Source organism: Protopterus annectens, chromosome 2.part0 (assembly GCF_019279795.1).
Source record: "Protopterus annectens isolate FY-2018-M chromosome 2.part0, PAN1.0, whole genome shotgun sequence".
Classification (NCBI taxonomy): domain Eukaryota; kingdom Metazoa; phylum Chordata; order Ceratodontiformes; family Protopteridae; genus Protopterus; species Protopterus annectens.
The window spans coordinates 1,996,000,500-1,996,024,261 of record NC_056728.1 but is presented as its reverse complement, the minus strand read 5'-3'; positions in this window follow the sequence as shown (position 1 = coordinate 1,996,024,261).

Sequence of the window (23,762 nt, the reverse complement as noted above, 5' to 3'; positions counted from 1 at the left end):
GTTCACAGTGAAATATTTGAGATAATAAGCAGTAGATTTGCATGGCTTTTAAAAGGCTACATTTGTGGAAATACATTAAAAATTAACCCATGTTACATACACACATTATTAAAAACTTTTAAAAATTATAGAAACATGGTTTCTCAAAGAATTTCCATTATCTGTAGCATAGTCCCATCCACATAAATTGGAGTTCCTCCCTGTCCCTTTTCAATCATAATTTGGAGCAAGGGATGTGTAATCAGAGATCCATCCCTGGTCTGGATCCTATATCTTTGATCAACAAAGGCAGTCAGTAAATCACCACCAATATATAAATCATATTTGTGGATTACATTTAGGTTGCACAGCTAGGCTTATAAGAGTCCTAGTGTTTGTTAGCTTAGTATACACATATACCTATAAACCTATATTTATACATCCACTTCACTCAGGAAGTGGAAGTTCTTGGCTTTAACTATTGCATCCACAATAGGTTTTATAGAAAGTCCAAACCTTTTAGAGATGGCAAGGTTTAAAAATAATAATATGCTTTTATTTCATGACTGTTTGGATAAAGGAATTCTGTGACATTTCTATAAACTACTAAATAAGAACAACTTAGATATTTTCATGTGGAGTACTTATTAAGTGAAACAGAGGGCAACTGACTCCTTTTCTCAATCTGTAAATATTGAAAAAGGAAAATGATACCAGATCTCCATCAGTAAGTAATATCTATTCTTAAAGGTGAAACTTCACAAAACATTTGTCAAAATGTATAAATTAATTTTGAATAGTAATGTATACTTTCCACAAAAAATATTGTGACTTCCTGGATACTTAAGTGTTAACTGACTTATGCATAAGGAAAACAAAGAACTTCAATTAGAATTAGGTCTACCATCCTCTAGTATGTATTGAATGTATTTTGCATAGAATATATATCCACAGCGTATTTATTATCCTATATATGATTTTCCAATTTACCAAATCAAATTCATGAGACATGTTTTATAAAACAAGGTATCAAAGCTGATTGTCTGCATATTTTGTTACAGAATTTTTCAAATTTTGATAGATTAAACATATGCTAGAAGGAAACTTAGTCTTTTTATTGGTCTTTAGACTTATAATTGTATATTAGCAAGAACAAACGTCGTAATAAACCTTTTATTGAGCAAGTTAGCAATAAACAATGCATATCTTCATGGAGTTTGTTTCTAGTTGCCAGAGAGGTTATAACAAGGACATGGAAAGCAATTTGTAGAGTTAGATACTATTTTCTACAAAGAAGAGAATCAATTTAAGGTTGGCAAGTTATATTATTAAATTTGGTTGCTGGACTAAGTTCAATACATTCCTCACATTATATTGATATTTATGAGCATTACATAATATCAGCTGCTGTTTTTGAAGAATCATTTTCTTATTAATTGCATTGTTCCCATTCTCAGTAAATGATAATATTCATTATTTTATTTATTTATTTCCAGTTTGATTACCGGGGAATTCCACTGGGCCCAGAGAGCCCGTTTTCAGTGGAGGCTTGGGGAGAAAACAGATTACAGTAAAGATAGCAATCTAATAAAAATAAAAGTATAAGTACAAATACATATCAAATAATACAAAGTGTGAACAATATTACTCATAGTGAAAAATGTTGTGCAGATACATTTTAACAGTCACACAGTTAAAGTCAAAAGTCAAAAGCTATTTACAATATTTACAGAGTGTGAGAGATCGTGTGGGAATTAGCTATAGAAGGTTATAGCCAGCTATAAGGTGCTTAGGAACTCAGGAGGATACCCTCCCAGGTGCTTTTGTTAAAGGGTTCTAGGTAGAAAGAATGCAGTTACATTTCCATTTGGAGTAGAGGTAGGTGGGAAGCTGAGTTTTGAAGTTGTTTGTGTTTGACATTGTCCTCAGTGTGGAAGGGAGAGAGTTCCATTTCTTACCTAATGAGAAGGAGAGGAGAAGTTGTCCAGCAGGACGTTTAGGTTTGTGGACAGTAATTAAGTGTTGGTGTTCAGATATGAGAGTTCTGTTTGGGGTGTATGAGGGAAGGATGTTAGTTAGAGTGGGGCATTTAGTTGGATTAAATATTAGTCTATGTGCTGTAGTGAGCTGGAGGAAGTCTAGGTTATTTGTGAATTCTAACCAGTTGAGGGATTGGAGGGTAACACAGTGATGAGTGGAATGTTTGGCTTTGGTGACAAATTTAAAAATGTTGTTATAACAACTTTCAAGTTTGGAAGTGATGGAAGAATATAGGTTAGTTAGTAGTGGGGCGCCATACAGAAAGGAGGGAGGAGGTAAGAGGAGGCCAGACTCTGCCTGATAGAAGTAGAGAGGAAGTGGTTGATCCTGTGTAGCATACATAGTTTTTGGTGGGTTCTCATTATATTTTGCTGAATATGAATGTCAAACTTGAGGTGTTCATCTATAGTTACACTGAGTAGTTTGGCAACATGAACAACTTTGATCAGAGAGTTGCTTTGGCTAAGGACTTGGAATGAATTTTTATCAAAAGAGAAAGGATTTGAGGGTGTAAATAGTAGTATTTTGGATTTGTTAGCATTGATAGAAAGGTGATTTTGGCACATCCAGATCTCACTAGTTGAGGAGGCAGTCTGAGTTTTAGAAAAGAGTTCAGGGAGGTTAGAGGCAGAGCAGACAAGTGTAGAGTCATCTGCATATTGGACAACTTTGGCATTAGCAATAGCAAAGTGAAGGTTATTGATAAAGATATTAAACAGCATTGGCCCAAGGATGGACCCCTGTGGTACTCAAGTATGTGTGGGTAAGAAAGGTGGGGTGCCTTTTTTCCATTTCACAGCCTGAGATCTATCTGACAGATAGCTTGAAAACCAAGAAAGAGTGTTTGGGGAGAGATTTAGGTTTGACAGGTGACTTAGAAGGTGCTTATGGGAAACAGTATTGAATACTTTAGAGAGATTTAAGAGCACTGAAGGTACTGAGTTCCTAGTGTCTCAGGCTTGATTGACAGTTTCTAAAAATGAGAGTAGAGCTGTTATGGTGGTATTTCCTGGTCAGAAGCCATGTTGGGTAGGGTTAAGAAGTTGTTTTTAAGTCAGAAAATGCATAAGTTGGAGGTGGATGCATTTTTCTAGGATTTTGGAGATTAGAGCGAGAAGAGCTATAAGGCAGAAGTTTGAGATGTTAGTGTTTTTGCCTCCCTTGTGGAGAGGAAGAATAAAGGCATGATGCCAGAGTTTAGGGGCACAGGATTCCTTTATGGCTCTGTTAATTAGGATACTAATTGGGAAAGCTATACCATCGGCAGCAGACATGAGAAAGGAAGAAGGGATGTTGTCAGGTGCATTGGAGCAGGGTTTAAGTATGAATAGAAGTCTTTTTGTGTAGTTAGTGGAGACAGGTTTAAGCTCAAACATGGGGGGAAATTATTTGGGGACTTAGATGAGATCAAATGTAGGAGAGATGGGTCATTATTTGGAAAAGTTTTTGTTAGGTCGGATATTGACTCTATTAAGAAAGAGTTGAATAGTGAGGCTAATTCAAGATCAAATTTACTTAGGTCAGGACAGGGGTTATATTTGGAGCCTGGGTTAAGGAGTGAGTTTATGGAGTTCCAAAAAAGCCTAGGGTTTGAGGGATGGTTGTACTGGAGCTTAGTGTAATAGGACTTTTTGTCTTTGAAGATTTTTTTTTTTGCAAAGTTACGGAGCTGTGTATACTGGAGAAGGGTTTCGGGAAGTTTAATCTTTGGTAAAGCTTCCAGGATTTGTCTCTTTGATGCATAATTTGCTTTGTTTCTTTGGTTAGCCAAGGGCCAATTATAGTTTTCATTCTTTTTTTCCTTACTGGAGCTAGGGAATTTAGAGCATCAGGGAAAGTAAAATTAAAGTGGTCTATGGCTTTATCGAGTGGAAGGGTTTTTAGAATGTTCCAATTCATTTGTTTGAGATAGAGAAGGTTTTGGGTTCAAATTTACTAAGGTTGCGGGTCTGAATATAATGATGTTGGTGTGGATGGGAAGTGGTTGCATGGTAAATGAAAGCTGAGAGCTGGTCACTAACAGAGTCAGGGATGGTGCCAAAGTTGGTCATTTTATTTGGATGGGTGACTAAGATCCTTTCAAGGGTGCTTCCTGAGGGATTTGTTTTACTGGGTCTGGTGATGGAGTGGGTTACTTGAGTAAATTTAAAGAGGTTAATGGAGAGGGATGGTATGGGACTGTTGATTTTATTCCAGTTGATGTTTACATTGCCTAGTATGTAAGTTTCAGGGTGAATTTCAGCTGAGGCCCATTGGAGTATGTCTTCAAGGGTTGAGACTTTATTTCTGGGTGGGATATAAAGGGCAATGATACAGAGGCTTTTGTGATTATTCATTTTTAATAGACCAACTGTTAATTCTACATTGGCAAATTTAGGAATGGGGTTTGGTAGGGGAATTAAGGTAAGTAGATTGGAATAGACTAATGCAACGCATCCACCATTTTTCTTTGGGTGGTCACATCTACAATTGTGAAACCCAGAGGGTAGGATTTCAGAGTAAGAAATGTGGGGTTTGAGCCAAGTTTCAGAGATGGCTACAATGTCAGGTTGGTTATGACTTAGCCTTGCTTGAAACTGATGTGCTTTGTTGTTGAGACTCTGGGCATTGAGTGTGAAAATTTTAAGAGTATTGTAGGGGGATGAAAGGTTAGAGGAAGGGGGGGTAATTGCTATTTGTGGGTGGGTTAGGTCTGGGGTTGGCGTGAATGTCTCCAGCTAAGACAAGGTTATTGAAGAAAGTTATTTGTGTGTTTTGGTTTGGATTTAGGGTATTCTGAATGGTCTAGTATTTGTTTAAGAGTAAGTATCTTAGCAGTAGTGGAAATAATTTTAGGATTAAAAAGGTACAGAGGGTTGAGCCGAAACAGAGAGAAGGAGATGGAAAAGAAATGATTACTTGTATGAGGAAGGAGATGGTTTTGTGTGGAAGTATGGTAAGGAGTAGAGAGCGGAAGTTGATTGGAGGTATAGGAGCTGGCATGGTATAAAGTTGTTAGGAGTAGTAGGAGGGAGATGGGGGATCAGAGTGTTAGGAACAGTAAGGACAGCAAGGTTAGAAAAAGGTAGTTTAATATGGGAGGATTTGTAGTTGGAGAGAAGAGATGTGGGGTGAGAGGGGGTACTGAAAGGGTGATGTATTTAATTAGTGGTGTATTTAATTACTGTGGGTGAAAGGAGAGAGGGTAAAGCAGAGAAGGCTTTGACCGAATGGTTGTCTTGAGTGGTTGAGGAGTGGTTGAAGTAAAAGTAAGAGTATTGGAGGCAGGTGAAAATTGGGGGCAGGGTAGTGGAGAGGAGTGAGCCTGCAGGGAAAATGGAGTGGGTAGAGCCATGAAGAAGGAAGAAAGCCAGGGAAGCTGAGAACTATTTCAAAGGTAAGGCATTAGAAGGATGCATATATATATATATATATATATATATATATATATATATATATATATATATATATATATATATACATCTTAAAAATCAATAGAAAATTGTTTAAAAGTAACTTAACCACAGCAATTAAAATCATTATGATTCAAAAATAGAAAAAAAGGGGGCTGGGAAAAAGGATGAAGAAAATAGAAATATAAGATAAGAAACAAATTAGTCATCTACTAAAATATCCTAGGATCCTGAAAGATCCTGAAGGGAAAATATTGTTAGGATTCCCAACACAAGCAGCTATTTTACCAATTCTGCAGGTTGAAAGAAAGAACACTGGCATTTCTCAGAATAATCTTGTTGTCGTGGGTAACAAAAAAAGGGTTTATTTTTTTTCTCACAAGATCAAAGTGTAGCCAGATTTCTTAAACAAATACGCTGAGATTGAGATCAAAGTAAGGTGAGCCATCATTACTTTCTAACTCTAATGTCGTCAGCTCAGTTGATTTGTGCTTTAAATTCTTGTTAAGCTTCATAAGGTTGTCATCTAATTTGTTGAACTTCCATCCCTGCACACATTTTTAGATGATTTTGTTGCACTCTTCTTGTATTTATGAGCACAATCATCTAAAGCAGTTTTGTGTTTGAATGGGAAATTCTGGATGCTTTCATTAACTGGTATTACCCTGGTGTACTCTGCTGCAATTCATAGCTGCATATTTTTCATCTTGCACTTTATCATGAGCAGATATGAATATTACTATACTAAACAACAAAATAAAAAATAATAAAAAAAAACACAGAGAAAGTGAAGAACACCAACTGCAGAAGCATAAAATCCAAAATTGTTTAATACTCCAGTGCCTCGGCTAGCAAGACTTTCACAGAGTTACCATCACAGTAGCACACGCTACATTTAAGTAACAAATATCACATCATTAATCAATTGACTAAAACAATTAAACACAAACTAATAATTAACACAATGCAGAAAAGCCTTCCAGTTGAGTTGTTTGTTTAAACCATAAGGCACCAAAGTGCCAAACTTTAAAATACAGACTGCTTCTTTATATAACGGTTTGTTTTTAAGTGCAACATCAACCTTAATCATAACTTGTTCTAAAATGCATGCTTTTAAACTGGTACATGACCCCCAAGTGTTTGTTTGTTTGTGTCTTTCGGCTTTTCCCGGTTAGGGGTCGCCACAGCGGAACTCCGGTCCGCTAATGATTGGCAGTAGAGTTTTATGTGCTGGCTTGCCGGGCCTAACGCACAACCTTCAACAAAGGAACGCCCGTTCATGCATGTTGCCACACAGAAGATGCTCTAACTGAGAATTGAACGGACGTCTAACTGTGAGGCGACAACTGCATGAAAATATGATGCCACAGGGCTATCCAAATTTTGATTCTTAATGTCTCTAGCATGCTCTTGTACTCTGATTTTAAACATTCTTTTGGTTTCACAAGGGCATAAAAGACAGTAAAACACTCCCTTAGACACACAGGAGAAAATAGTCCTAGGCTGAAAAAAATGTAATTTATTTTATCAAAAGTCCTAACCACATGAATGCAAATAGAGCATTTACCACAAGGAAATGTACCAGAATTTTGCAAAGGAATAGTTAAAATTTCAGTAGGCATAGAGAACAAACTACAAACAACCATGTCTTTTATATTTCTGTCTCTCTTATAGGAGACAGTAAAGGAGTCAGATAAATTCTTAGTCCCAGACTTCCCCTTATATAAGAATGGCTAGTAGTATCTTAAGATCTTTACTAACTCAGCACTATAAATATTATAAGTAGTGGTAAGCAGTTGTTTGGCAACATTTTACTGCCTGCCAAAAATCCATAAGAAAGTTTTTCCCCTTCTGAAAAGGCCGATTATGGCAGCTGAGAATTATTTTTTACATAATATGGATCTATTTCTTCATAGTTATTTGTTTAGGTATGTTGTTGGGTTAGATTCTTATGTAAGAGATTCTTTTCGTTTCCTAAAAAATATTGAGTTTGTCACTTGTCAAGAAGTTTTTATCTGGCTGGTTCTTGATGGCACGAGCCTTTATATGAGTGCTATACATCGGGTGGGACTTGAAGCTCTTAGGTTTTTCCTAGGCACTAGCCCAGTTAGTACCTTTGTTATAGAATTGTTATATTTTAGTTAAACCCATAACTTTTTTGGATATAACTGCATCTACCAACAGATGCAAGGTACACCAATGGGTGCATGTTTTGTACCCATGTATGGTAATTTGGTAATGGGTTTATTTGACTTAGAGTTTCTTTATAAGTTAAGAGTTTTTTAATAAGTATGTTGTTCTTTATAATAGATTTATTGATGATTTAATTTTTTATGCAAGGCTGGAGCATGGCTAATGGATTCTTTTGTAGCTTCTCTTCAGGAAAACCATCTTGGCTTACAATTTCTTGGTGTACAAAAAGGCATTTCTGTTGTTTTTTTTAGATTTGAAACTAAATGTTGTTGATAATGATTATTACAAAGATTCACGAAAACATTGATGATGGTACTCATTTGTTAGATAGTAACAGCTGCCACCCCCCATATTTAAAAAGGCTTTGCCTTATAATGAGTTACTCAGAATAAATAGGCTATGTATTAACATTCAGTCTCTCAAGGAAGAGATTTTGCATTCTTGTATAGCATTTACACAAAGGGGATATAACAATGAATTAATTATTATTTTTTTGAATAAACTGTTGTGCTTGAGAAGGGATGCCACTAGTGTGGTTAATGTTCCAGATGATATGAAGTCTCTGAATAGATATAGGATTCATGCAGGGGATATTAGTGGTAAAAAGATATATTTTGTCACCGCTTATAATATTTATAGTGTTGAGTTAGTAAACATTTTAAGATAGTACTTGCCATTCTTATATAAGGGGGAGTCTGGAACTAAGAATTTATCTTACACCTTTACTGTCTCCTATAAGAAAGCCAGAAATATAAAAGACATGCCCCAGGATTCATGAAGCTCAGCGCAAGGCCGGTGTAAGGCTTGCGCCGGTGGTGCAGTGAATAGTCGGCGTAGCAGCGCCATATGCATAGTAATGAGTGCGCGCCGCAACCACAGACACGTGCGTAGGGCACGTGAGCGAGCCCAAGTAGGATGCGTCCGGAGGCGTGGCCAAGCCGGCAGGCGATGAGCAACCTAAAGTGCTGACTTCCACAGGTCGCCCGTAATAGTAACCGCACCAGCCAGGGCCCATGGAGAATGAAACGTACGCAGAGTATGCAACATAGTACCCGTCCCAACAAAACGGAGAACCAAACATCAACCCACGAAGCCCTAAGTGTACCCGTCCAAGGAACAAAGGATACGCGTAATACTGTGTCCGTCCCGCAATGCACTGTCTGTGGGCATACCCAGTGAAGGTGTACCGCAGCATGTCAGCGCGCCGCACTGACATAGAAGTAGCGACATGGGCATGGTCACCAGCAGTAGTGAGAGTACACAGCCGGGTAGCCGTGTCGATATAACAACAAGAAGGAAACAAGATACCCTACACACAGGCAAACATGTGCATAGCAACATGTACCACACCCAGCAACGTGCTCGTCGCATACACAGGACGGCGTATGTCTAAGCGTAATATCCAGAAGCAGAACTCATGCATGCAAATGTAATAAACAATAGCCCCATCATAGCATGTATCCCGCACCCATGTACGACCGTGCACCCAACCCAGCTAGCAGCCTTGCGTAGCTACACACCTACACACAATGGGCATACCTGAAATGTGGTAAGAAGTATTGTCCTAGGCAGTGCCACGTGGGCAAATATGTACCCCACATGTTAACAACCCACCTCAGGTACAGATATGCAAATGGCTGCATGTGAATGTGTCGGCAGAATGTGTACATCCCGCATGTGGTATGGACCTGTCCAAACCCCATAGGCGTGCACACGCCACAGTGCACATAACTGTACACATCTGGACAAGGCGGTATGTTCAACCACTGTACCGATGATTAGCTATGCAGACATGTCAAACACAACACATATAGCGGAACATCTGCCTACCAAACAGGACGCCCTAACAGGGTGCCACAGGCACAGAAGAGGAAGGTGGGACATTACATGTTGAGAGTAGCGTTGCTGGACGGCCAAACACCCACGGCCAATGCAAAGGACGGAATAACATGCATATGCCCGGATGGAAGGGTATGTCATAGCATGGGAATAGGCCAAGCCAACCACCATAATAGCCATGTGTACCACATACAAACAGCCAGTAACACGCAGTAGTAATGCATGAAGGCATACATGACTGTGGGAATAGCACAGGACATATGGCACGTGCCAAGTGTAGATGCATGACACAAAACTCCAGGATGGGGCACCCTGCAAAGAGGAACATGTGCCAACCCCACCTCCCACAGATGTACCGGCAGTGAAAACACATGCCAAACACACACCAACACTACCGTCCATCCCACGACCATAGCGGAGGCTGGTCAAAGACCACCATGACGCGCGCACAAACAGGGACACGTGTAACCGTTGCCTTAACACCCCCCCATAGGCCAAAGAATAATAGAATGGACATATGCATGTAATGCTGTGAAGGATGTGTGGTAGTCCTCAGTATCACAGAGGTAGGGACACAGATACACTGTAATCAACCGTGACGTATGTGCACTGTAGACAGCATACCTGCAGGTAATACAGAGGTCAATCACGTGCCACAGAAATATACACATGAGAAAGAGGATAGGGGATAGACAAGTGTGAATGGGACAAACTATGAACATAGGTTCATAGGTCCATAGGTACAGAGTGGGCTATCTACCCAAGGTCAGCCATAACCCTAGGCCATAGTTAGGATTCCTTTGCCAACCCTCCGGTCCGGAGATAAAATGCCTATTATATTACTGTACCTCTGTCAAGCAGTGACAATGATGTAATCCCTGGGGTATATCTGCAATCCCCCATCCAACGGACAAGTTCCCCCTCGAACAAGGCTTAGCAAGGTTCTCTGCCTCACATGTACTGTGATGTAGATCCACAGCATAGTGAGTGTCTGGGTGACGTATGTGTCACTCCAACACATCCTATTAATGACCGTGTCAAGGTTCACGTCACCTGCCCTTGTGGTTCCAAGGGATGTAGATCCAGTAGGTGAAGCATAGTCATCAAATATGGGTCGACATGGCCTCGTATGTCAGGCACAGGTCAACACCGAACAAGAGGTATGTGACTGAATGGAGCAGGAGTCCTAACAGTGGGGCAGCATAACACAAATCCCTGACACCCTGCATCTGTCTGACGATTAACCTATGGGGCCTTCCCAGCTGCTGTAGGTGTCGGGTCAGATACCCTCCGAAAGGGGCAATGTACTCAATCATAGGTGTAACACGTAATGAGTACAAGGAGACGATGACCTACCCTGATCTAGATGTGAATCCCTGCACGATCAGGTGGGCAATGTAGAAGTTCTACCGAACCACGATAGCAACGTGTGTGTCGAACGAATGGTGACCGACAACCTGGGTCCCCAGATCCCTGGTAATTACCCCCGTGCTCATTGGACTGCCACCCATATGCCGGACAGGGGTGACCTCGTTCTTCTCAACGGGTATGACTATGCATTACCTGGCATTTAGCTGTAGGCCATGTCCCTGACAGCAGATATACATATCTGGGAGGCCCCTCTGAAGGATATTTGTGTCAGATGTCCGTCCCACTATGGCACCCGGTTCGCAGTCATCTACAAACAATGTCAGCCATAACACCCCTGTGTGTGCTTGTACTGTGGAAATGTAGATGTAGAAAAAGAGTGGACCCAGGGCAGAGCCCCGTGGGACACCGCCTGTGACAGGCAGTAAGTCCGAAATGCTGCCAGCAACTATGACCGCGTGGGTCGTGTCACCTAGCCAGTTTGCAACCCATCCTGCGATATGCGTGTTCACATCCAAGCCGATGGGTTTATCAATGATACCGAGGGGGTATTGTGTTGAAGGCCTTTGCCAGGTCGAGGTAGGCTGTATGGACTGCAAGACCCCCATCAATGGCCTCGGTGACTGTCCCTAAAATGTCAACCAGGATTTAAACTCATGAACCGCCCCTGACCAAGCCAAACTGGGTTGGATGCAAAGTATGCAGGTCCCCTATGTCGTCATCTACGGGCCGCAGTATGATCCCTCCCCCATGTCTTTGCAGATAAGTCTTCTCATGGTAATGGGACAGTAATAACCAGGGTCAGTGGAGGCACTGGCCCTGTGAAGTGGGACTACAGTCGCCGTGCAACACAACTTGGGTATGTTACCCGAGGTGAGGCTAAGAATAAACAGCTGTCCTAACTGTGGGTCTAATTCCTCAATGAGATCGCGGAGTGCACAGTCGGGACACTAGCTGGTCCCATGGATGCTGTGTTCACTACCCTGGAGAGAGCATGTCCCACCCGTGCGTTACAGAACATTCGGGGACCACAAACTGCTGGTACAGACATCTCTCCATGTGGGGGGGAGGGGGTGGAGATGTCTTCACCGAACCTGTCAGCCCGTATGTTGGCAATGTGTGTATGTTCAGTAAACTCCACATCATTGTGAACCCAGTCAGAGCATATGTGTGAGTTACCTCCCAGGTGTCCAGCATAGCAAATGAAGGCTGTATGATTGTCTGCCGAGTCCACAGAGATATATCTGTGGAACCTGCCCCAGACCATGTCATGACAGCCTGTAGCTCTACACATATAATGAGCAAGGGTGTCATACCTCACAAGGTGTCTGCTCTGCCTTGTAGTAGCCACCTCCTCTCGTTGTACAGCTTGTGTATGGCTGGGGTACACCACACTGGATGCTTGGCATTGGTACAATGAACCACAGTTGGGTAAGGGAATGCCTGATCCATGCAGTCCTGTAGGTACCGGTAGAAGGCATATGTAAGTGATGCAGTGGCTTGAGTACTGTTGACCACTGGCTCAGGGTCCTTAAAAGAGACCACAGTAGGGTTCAGAATTGTGAATTCGGCCTTTGAGAAAGCCATGTGTATGGTAACCGGCAACACCCACAGCAACGTATGTCAATAGCAGAAGCCATTGTCCAAATAACATAGATTAACGTCGGTATTACAATATGCATTATTATACATGTATTGACACGTGTCTGCTAATTACACTTGCAAATGGCCGGTAAGACCGGGCCAAAGTGCCCGTGATTTTCCTGCTATGGTGGTGTCATTCCGACAATAAAGTGGCGATACTTCCCTACTGGGACCTCTGGGGATTAATTAAAGCAGTTGTTAACCTGCATCATTGGATGTACACCATTTGGTTCCGGTTTTGGAAAACATGGTTTCCGTAGCACTACACACTATGGGTAGTCAAGCAGACATCAGCGATTGGTGAACACACAGCAGCCGTCAAAACCACTGGCCACATGGACACAGTCCGACAAGCTCTACACTTTACATATGCACATTGGTGTCCATTGTAGGACCCAAAAATTGTCCCGTACGGAATACGTGCCAGCCTTCATCGTCCAACCATGAGAACCGACAGTCGTGACCACGGCACAGCTAGACATATGCACCACCAGCGTGTTCAATGTTGATGACAGCTGTCCATGAAATGCAGCACATATGCACAGAAATCCCCAGAGTTCCAAGTCCATAGAAGTGCGTCCACATCCCAGTCCCGCACACATGAAGGATGTGTAATGGGTACTGTCGACTGTTGCAGCCAAGGGATCCTGGGTATGTAGAAACAGGGCTCGGTGTCATTTGGCAGATAATCCGTTGTCCCGCCCCGTGGGAGGGATGTGGGCGTAGCACCTGCCTTACTCCCCACTAATAATGCAAAGCATCCACCGGAGAATGCTAAATGCAGGTGTGAAATGTGTACTGCCCTATAACAGTGTCCAGTAGGCAATTCTCATGGATGGACAAGCGTACGACCAAGATGGCACCCATAACTGCAAACTCGGTGGAATTACACAGCCGCAGTAAGGCATAACACAGGAAATACACATAGGGACTACAGTTGACATTCCCCATACAAAGTTGGACCGCCATGCGAACACCGGCGTACACAGCACTCAATCTGCCAGCAACAAAATGGGGAGCAGTCGCTACCATACTGCGGAACAGATGGGCGACCTGTGGAACACATACTAATGGCACACCAACAACGTCAACTAGGATATGTAAACTATGGCGTTCCCACCTATAAAGAAAACATGCTTCAATGAATACATAGGGGATCAACATGTTCTGGTGGTGTTATGTTGAAAATACAGTGACGGATATGTCCTATTGGGACGTCTGAGGTTTATTTAAAGCAGTTGCTAACCTGCATCTTTGGATGTACACCATTTGTTCACAGTTCTAAAACACCTGGTTTATGTAGCACCATGTAGAATGGGTAGTCAAACAGACATCTGCGATTGGGGAACATACAGCAGCAGTCAAAACCACTGGCCAGTTGGACACAGTCCAGCAACATCTAACTTTACATATGCACATTGCTGTCCATTGTAGGACCCAAAAATACCTCCTAACAGAAGTCCATCCAGCCGTTTCTGACCACCAGATGATGCGATAGCCTGACTATGGCACAGTTAGACATATGCACCACCAGCGTGTTTAAGGTTGATGACAGGTGTCCATGAAATGCAGGACATATGAACAGAAATCCCCAGATCGACGTGTACATACATGTGCGTCCACATCCCAGTCCCGCACACATGAAGGATGTGTAATGGGTACTGTCGAGGGTTGCAGCCATGGGATCTTGGGTATGCAGAAATGGGGCTCGGTGTTGTTTGGCAGATAATCCATTGTCCCGCCCCGTGGGAGGGATGTGGGTGTAGCACATGACCTACTCCCCACTAATAATGCAAAGCATCCACCGGATAATGCTAAATGCAGGTGTGGAATGTGTACAGGCCATAACAGTGTCCAGTAGGCAATCCCCATGGATGGACAAGCCTACGACCAGGATGGCACCCATACCTGCAAGCCCGGTGGAATTACACAGCTGCAGTAAGGCATAACACAGGAAATGCAGATGGCAACTACAGTAGACACTCCCCATAGAAATCCAGACCACCGTGCAAATACCGGCGTACACAGCACTCAATCTGCCAGCAACAACATGGGGATTACTCGCTGCCATACTGCGGAACAAATGGGCGACCAGTGGAACACATACCAATGGCACACCAACAACATCAACTAGGAAGGTCATAGGATGTTTAAACACTAGCGTTCCCGCTTATAAAGAACATCCTTCAATGAATCAATAGGGTCTACATGTTCTGGCTGTGTTATATTGACAACACAGTGGCATATATGTCCTACTGGGCCTTCTGAGGATTACTTAAAGCAGTTGCCAACCTGCAGCATTACATTAACACCATTTGGGTTAATCGTAGTAAAACATGGGTTTCGTAGCACAACATAATATGTGTAGTCAAACACACATCTGCGATTGGGGAACATACAGCAGCAGTCAAACCACTGGCCAGTTGGACACAGTCCAGCAACATCTAACTTTACATATGCATATTGGTGTCCATTGTAGGAACCAAAAATTACTCCTAACAGAATTCCATCCAGCTGTTTCCGACCACCAGATGATGCGATAGCCGTGACTACGGCACAGTTAGACATATGCACCACCAGCATGTTTAAGGTTGATGACAGGTGTCCATGAAATGCAGGACATATGAACAGAAATCGCCCCAGATCGACGTGTCCATACATGTGCGTCCACATCCCAGTCCCGCACACATGAAGGATGTGTAATGGGTACTGTCGAGGGTTGCAGCCATGGGATCTTGGGTATGCAGAAATGGGGCTCGGTGTTGTTTGGCAGATAAGCCGTTGTCACGCCCTGTGGGAGTGATGTGGGTGTACCACATGACTTACTCCACACTAATAATGCAAAGCATCCACCGGATAATGCTAAATGCAGGTGTGGAATGTGTACAGGCCATAACAGTGTCCAGTAGGCAATCCCCATGGATGGACAGGCCTACGACCAGGATGGCACCCATACCTGCAAGCCCGGTGGAATTACACAGCTGCAGTAAGGCATAACACAGGAAATGCAGATGGCAACTACAGTAGACACTCCCCATAGAAATCCAGACCGCCGTGCGAATACCGGCGTACACAGCACTCAATCTGCCAGCAACAACATGGGGATTATTCGCTGCCATACTGCGGAACAAATGGGCGACCAGTGGAACACATACCAATGGCACACCAACAACGTCAACTAGGAAGGTCATAGGATGTTTAAACACTAGCGTTCCCACTTATAAAGAACATCCTTCAATGAATCAATAGGGTCTACATGTTCTGGCTGTGTTATATTGACAATACAGTGGCGTATATGTCCTACTGGGCCTTCTGAGGATTACATAAAGCAGTTGCCAACCTGCAGCATTACATTAACACCATTTGGGTTAATCGTAGTAAAACATGGGTTTCGTAGCACAACATAATATGTGTAGTCAAACACACATCCGCGATTGGGGAACATACAGCAGCGGTCACAACCACTGGCCAGATGGACACAGTCCAACATGTTCTACACTTTACATATGCACATTGGTGTCCATTGTAGGACCCAAAAATTTATCCGTACGCAATGTCAACCGGCTGCGATCGAGAGACCCAGATGAAGTGACAGCCGTGACTACGGTACAGCTACATATATGCACCACCAGCGTGTTCAAGGTTGATGACAACTGTCCATGAAATGCAGGACATATGCACAGAAATCCCCAGATTGTCGAGTCCATAGATGTGCGTCCAAATCCCATTCCCGCACACATGGAGGATGTGCAATGGGTACTGTCGAGGGTTGCAGACATGGGATCGTGGGTATGCAGAAATGGGTGTCGGAGTTGATTGGCAGATGATCCGTTGTCCCGCCCCGTGTGAGGGATGTGGGTATGGCATATGCGTTACTCCGCACTAATAATGCAAATCATCCACCGGAGAATGCTAAATGCAGCTGTGAAATGTGTACAGCCCTATACCAGTGTCCATTAGGCAGTTCCCATGGATGGACAAGCGTCGCCAAGATGGCACCCATAACTGCAAACCTGGTGGAATCACACAGCTGTAGTAAGGCATAACACAGGGAATACAGATAGGGACTACAGTAGAGGACTACACATACAAAGTCAGACCGCCGTGCGAATACCGGCGTACACAGCACTCAATCTGCCAGCAAGAGAATGGGGATCACTCGCTTCCATACCGCGGAACAAATGGGCGACCTGAGGAACACATACTAATGGCACACCAACAACATCAACTAGGAAGGTTATAGGATGGTTAAGCTATGGCGTACCCACATATAAAGAACATCCTTCAATGAATTAATAGGATCTACATGTTTTGTTCGTGTTAATTTGACAATACAGAGGCGGGAATGTCCCAATGGGATATCTGCGGATTAGTTAAAGCAATTGTTAGCCTGCATCATTGGAATTACACCATTTGGGTTCAGTGGCAGAAAACCCGGTTTACGTAGCACTACATAATATGGGTACTCAAACAGACATCCGTGATTGCTGAACATACAGCAGCAGTCAAACCCACTGGCCAGATGGACACAGTCCAATAAGTTCTACACTTTACATATGCACATTGGTGTCCATTGTAGGACCCAAAAATTTATCCATATGCAATGTCAACCTGCTGCGATCGGGAGACCCAGATGAAGTGACAGCCGTGACTACGGCACAGCTACATATATGCACCACCAGCGTGTTCAAGGTTGATGACAACTGTCCATGAAATGCAGGTGATATGCACAGAAATCCCCAGATTGTCCAGTCCATAGAAGTGCATCCACATCCCATTCCTGCACACATGGAGGATGTGCAACGGGTACTGTCGAGGGTTGCAGCCATGGGATCGTGGGTATGCAGAAATGGGTCTCGGTGTTGATTGGCAGATGATCCATTGTCCCGCCCCGTGTGAGGGATGTGGGTATGGCATATCGTTACTCCGCACTAATAATGCAAATCATCCACCGGAGAATGCTAAATGCAGCTGTGAAATGTGTACAGCCCTATACCAGTGTCCATTAGGCAGTTCCCATGGATGGACAAACGTACGGCCAAGATGGCACCCATAACTGCAAACCTGGTGGAATCACACAGCTGTAGTAAGGCAAAACACAGGGAATACAGATAGGGACTACAGTAGAGACTCCACATACAAAGTCAGACCGCCGTGCAAATACCGGCGTACACAGCACTCAATCTGCCAGCAAGAGAATGGGGATCACTCGCTTCCATACCGCGGAACAAATGGGCGACCTGCGGAACACATACTAATGGCACACCAACAATGTCAACTAGGAAGGTTATAGGATGGTTAAGCTATGGCGTACCCACATATAAAGAACATCCTTCAATGAATTAATAGGATCCACATGTCATGGTGGTGTTATTTTGACAATACAGTGGTGGATATTTCGTATTGTGACTTCTGAGGATTATGTAAAGCAGTTGCTAACCTGCATCTTTGGATGTACACCATTCGGTTTCAGGTTTGAAAGACCTGGATGTCGTAGCACTACATAATATGTGTAGTCAAACACACACCCGCGAATGGGGAACATACAGCAGCAGTCAAACCCACTGGCCAGATGGACACAGTCCAACAGGTTCTACACTTTACATATGCACATTGGTGTCCATTGTAGGACCCAAAAATTTAACCCTATGCAATATAAACGTGATGGAGGAAGCGACGCTGAAGGAGTAACAGCCATGACTACGGCACAGTTAGACATATGCACCACCAGCATGTTTAAGGTTGATGACAGGTGTCCATGAAATGCAGAACATATGAGCAGAAATACCCATATGGCCGTGCCCATAGATGTGCGTCCACATCTCAGTCCCGCACACATGAAGAATGTATAATGGGTATGTTCGAGGGCTGCAGCCATGGGATCGTGGGTATGCAGAAATGGGGCTCGGTGTTGTTTGGCAGATAATCCATTGTCCTGCCCCGTGGGAGGGATGTGGGTATAGCACATGCCTTACCCCCCACCAATAATGAAAATCATCCACCGGAAAATACTAAATGCAGCTGTGAAATGGGTACAGCCCTATACCAGTGTCCAGTAGGCATTTCCCAAGGATGGACAAACGTACGACCAAGATGGCACCCATAACTGCAAACCTGGCGGAACCACACAGCTGCAGTGAGGCATAACACAGGAAATACAGATAGGGACTACAGTAGACACTCCCCATACATAGCCAGACCGCTGTGCGAATACTGGCGTACGCAGCACTCAATCTGCCAGCACCAAAATGGGGATCACACGCTTCCATACCGCGGAACAAATGGGTGACCTGTGGAACACATACCAATGGCACAATATCAACGTCAGCTAGGAAAGCCATACGCTGGTCAAACTATGGCGTTCCCACCAATGAAGAACATCCTTCAGTGAATTAATAGGATTAATGTCAATTGACCATGGAATACACCTAATCAACATCAAAGACCCGCTGGCACCTTATGGCACACAAACCAAGTCACACATAGGTAGATGAAACAGTCAACGTAGACATTTTGTCCACGACAGGTCACATATGGTATACAAAGGTTACTTCATAGACATGTAAGCGCTTTCACCCGTAGGCTCCGTGAGACTTACACATAACATAGAAGCATCCAGGCTTTAAATATCCCCTTACACTTCCATTTGTTACTTTCTATGCAAACAATGAACATGTAACCACAGCATAGAAAGCACAGACGCAATGTTAACCACACACAAATATGTTAACATCTCAGAAAGCATCCTATTAACACATGTATTATATGATATTGTACTATGCCGAATACTCATCAATCAAAGATCTAACAATGTATATGGAAGATATGCATAGCATATCACTGTAATACAGCAGTACAGAACTGAAAGAGTGGACAAATGTGTGTTAACTCTACATCTGTACCTAAACTACATTCCTGTTACGGGGGTTTGATCCACCTGCTTCTCAAAAGAGGCCTCATCAGTGTTCCGTCGGTCAGCCCTGGTGTGTGGCCAACCCTCCACCTACTAATCCATCTAAATCCGCATTCTATAGCATAGCTGATGAGGTCCCCCCTCTGGTATTATAACCTAGACGTCGTAAAACACTGAATGTAGACGTATGCCTTGTGATGTGCTCATAGCCAGCCGTAGGCATATGCCAATCCTGCGGCTGCCCAGGGCACCGCACTAGTAGGGCCACCTGTCTAGTAGGTGTGTCATGTAGGTATACCAAGATGGGGGCACCATGTGTTGCGGTGGTGGGCGCCATGGAGCCCTACAGCCTAGGGCAGCAGTCGATCTAAGGCCGCTGCCGTAGGAGGGGTAGTACGGTCTGCAGGTATGTGCAGACGTGCACATGAAACAGCGGTCCACAAGGATTACCCATAGTGGCGACACCTGCACAGATGGCTATAGCGGGACACACACACGGCCATGCATACAGCACAGGTAGACATACACACACACCATAAATAGGCAAGTACACACAAGGTGTATGGCTTGTACGGGTACAGTGTCAGGACAGCAAGGATAGCTGTCTGCCACGATATCCGGCAGATGTCTTTAGGGTGTTCTGGAATACGGACGGTGCATGGACAATGAGTGGATATGCAATGTACCACAGTTCTATGTGTCAGCCGTGCAAATATGTGATACATGGGAAAGACAGCTGTCCATGCAAGAGCAGCACTACGGGCACAACATAGGTACGTAGATATACAATGACAGAGATACAGATGGACACATGTGGCAGGCCCGTGAGTGTAATGTACACAGCACCACCCCACCACACCATAGCAGGGTGTACGTGGAGAACACGCTACGGAGGTTGCCAACCACAGCAGGCACACAAGCAGTACATGAGCTGCGTCTCACCATCCACAAACACAGGGATGGTGGCAGGATATGAGTGTTCTGCGGAAACCTCAAAGCCATACCCTATGAACCCATGCAGCTGGGAGCATGGACACACACACACATGTGGCAGGCATGGTGATTGACCACACCCCCACATACCCAACCGCACAAAAGTATGACACAGGTATGGAATGCGCTACGTGGACCACCGAACACACCACCGTCAGTGGCACATGTACAGGTGGGTGACAACAACCGTAAAGGAATGGCCGCTGATAGCCAAGGTATGTGTTGCGAAGCGTCTAAAAGCATGTTCATCTGCAGAGGCAGCTGGAAACACACACAGGGAAGGGCCAAGAGTCAAACCTACGTCTACCTACATGAACTCATTACAGCATGCAGCATTTACAGAACGCGCTACCGAGATTACTGAGCACAACGCTGTCAGAGGCATACTTCTAGGCGGGTGACATCACCCGTAAGAGAATAGCTGGCAATAGCCAAGGTATGTGTTGCGAAGCGTCTAAGAGCATGTTCATCTGCAGAGGCAGCTGGAAACACACACACACACAGGGAAGGGCCGAGAGTTGAACCTATGCCTACCTACATGAACTCACTACAGCATAAAGCATTTACAGAATGCGCTACCGAGATTACTGAGCACAATGCTGTCAGAGGCATACTTCTAGGCGGTTGACATCACCCGTAAGAGAATAGCTGGCAATAGCCAAGGTATGTGTTGCGAAGCATCTAAAAGCATGTTAATCTGCAGAGGCAGCTGGAAACACACACACACAAGGGCCGGGAGTCGAACCTACGCCTACCTACATGAACTCACTACAGTATGAAGCATTTACAGAATGCGCTACCGAGATTACTGAGCACAGCGCTGTCAGAGGCATACTTCTAGGCGGGTGATCACCCGTAAGAGAATAGCTGGCAATAGCCAAGGTATGTGTTGCGAAGCGTCTAAAAGCATGTTCATCTGCAGGAGCAGCTGGAAACACACACACACACACACACATACAGGGAAGGGCCGAGAGTCGAACCTACGCCTACCTACATGAACTCACTACAGCATGAAGCATTTATAGAACGCGCTATCGAGATTACTGAGCACAACGCTGTCAGAGGCATACTTCTAGGCGGGTGACATCACCCGTAAGAGAATAGCTGGCAATAGCCAAGGTATGTGTTGCAAAGCGTCTAAAAGCATGTTCATCTGCAGTGGCAGCTGAAAACACAGACAAGGGCCGGGAGTCGAATCTATGCCTACCTACATGAACTCACTACAACATGAAGCATTTACAGAACGCGCTACCGAGATTACTGAGCACAACGCTGTCAGAGGCATACTTCTAGGCGGGTGACATCACCCGTAAGAGAATAGCTGGCAATAGCCAAGGTATGTGTTGCGAAGCGTCTAAAAGCATGTTTATCTGCAGAGGCAGCTGGAAACACACACACGCACACACACACAGAAAGAAGAGCTGAGAGTCGAACCTACGCCTACCTACATGAACTCACTACAGCATGAAGCATTTACAGAACGCGCTACCGAGATTACTGAGCACAACGCTATCAGAGGCATACTTCTAGGCGGGTGACATCACCCGTAAGAGAATAGCTGGCAATAGCCAAGGTATGTGTTGTGAAGTGTCTAAAAGCATGTGCATCTGCAGAGGCAGCTGGAAACACACACACACAGGGAAGGGCCGAGAGTCGAACCTACGCCTACCTACATGAACTCACTACAGCATAAAGCATTTACAGAATGCGCTACCGAGATTACTGAGCACAACGCTGTCAGAGGCATACTTCTAGGCGGGTGACATCACCCATAAGAGAATAGCTGGCATTAGCCAAGGTATGTGTTGCGAAGTGTCTAAAAGCATGTTAATCTGCAGAGGCAGCTGGAAACACACACACACGCACACACACACACACAGGGAAGGGCCGAGAGTTGAACCTACGCCTACTTACATGAACTCACTACAGCATGAAGCATTTACAGAACGCGCTACCAAGATTACTGAGCACAACGCTGTCAGAGGCATACTTCTAGGCGGGTGACATCACCCGTAAGAGAATAGCTGGCAATAGCCAAGGTATGTGTTGTGAAGCGTCTAAAAGCATGTTCATCTGCAGAGGAAGCTGGAAACACACACACACACACACACACAGGGAAGGGCCAAGAATCGAACCTACGCCTACCTACATGCACTCACTACAGCATGAAACATTTACAGAACGCGCTACCGAGATTACTGAGCACAACGCTGTCAGAGGCATACTTCTAGGCGGGTGACATCACCCGTAAGAGAATAGCTGGCACTAGCCAAGGTATGTGTTGCGAAGCATCTAAAAGCATGTTTATCTGCAGAGGCAGCTGGAAACACACATACAGAAGGACTGGGAGTCGAACCTACGCCTACCTACATGAACTCACTACAGCATGAAGCATTTACAGAACGCGCTACTGAGATTACTGAGCACAACGCTGTCAGAGGCATACTTCTAGGTGGGTGACATCACCCGTAAGAGAATAGCTGGCAATAGCCAAGGTATGTGTTGCGAAGCATCTAAAAGCATGTTCATCTGCAGAGGCAGCTGGAAACACACACACACACACACAGGGAAGGGCCGAGAGTCGAACCTACGCCTACCTAAATGAACTCCCTACAGCATGAAGCATTTACAGAACGCGCTACCGAGATTACTGAGCACAACGCTGTCAGAGGCATACTTCTAGGTGGGTGACATCACCCGTAAGAGAATAACTGGCAATAGCCAAGGTATGTGTTGCGAAGCGTCTAAAAGCATGTTCATCTGCAGAGGCAGCTGGAAACACACACACACACACACACAGGGAAAGGCCGGGAGTCGAACCTACGCCTACCTACATGAACTCACTACAGCATGAAGCATTTACAGAACGCGCTACCGAGATTACTGAGCACAACGCTGTCAGAGGCATACTTCTAGGCAGGTGACATCACCCGTAAGAGAATAGCTGGCAATAGCCAAGGTATGTGTTGCGGGCGCCTAAAGCATGTTCATCTGCAGAGGCAGCTGGAAACACACACACAGGGAAGGGCCGAGAGTCGAACCTATGCCTACCTACATGAACTCACTACAGCATGAAGCATTTACAGAACGCACTACCGGGATTACTGAGCACAACACTGTCAGGAGGCATACCCCTAGGTGGGTGGTATCATCTGCAGAGGCAATGCGTCCGATAGGGAATGAAGACAGAGTGCGCAGTCACACAGCCTGTTACCATCCCAAGGTGGCTGTACAGTAACACGGTAGTGCTGCAGTCGGGAATACCAAATATCTACTGAGCAGTACATCACGACATGAATACGGGATGCACCACATGACAGTATACCCTATGAGAGGGCATCCGGCGTGCAGGATGTAGGCAGCCAATGTGGCATGACAGCCACATATGAGTCACCTTTGGG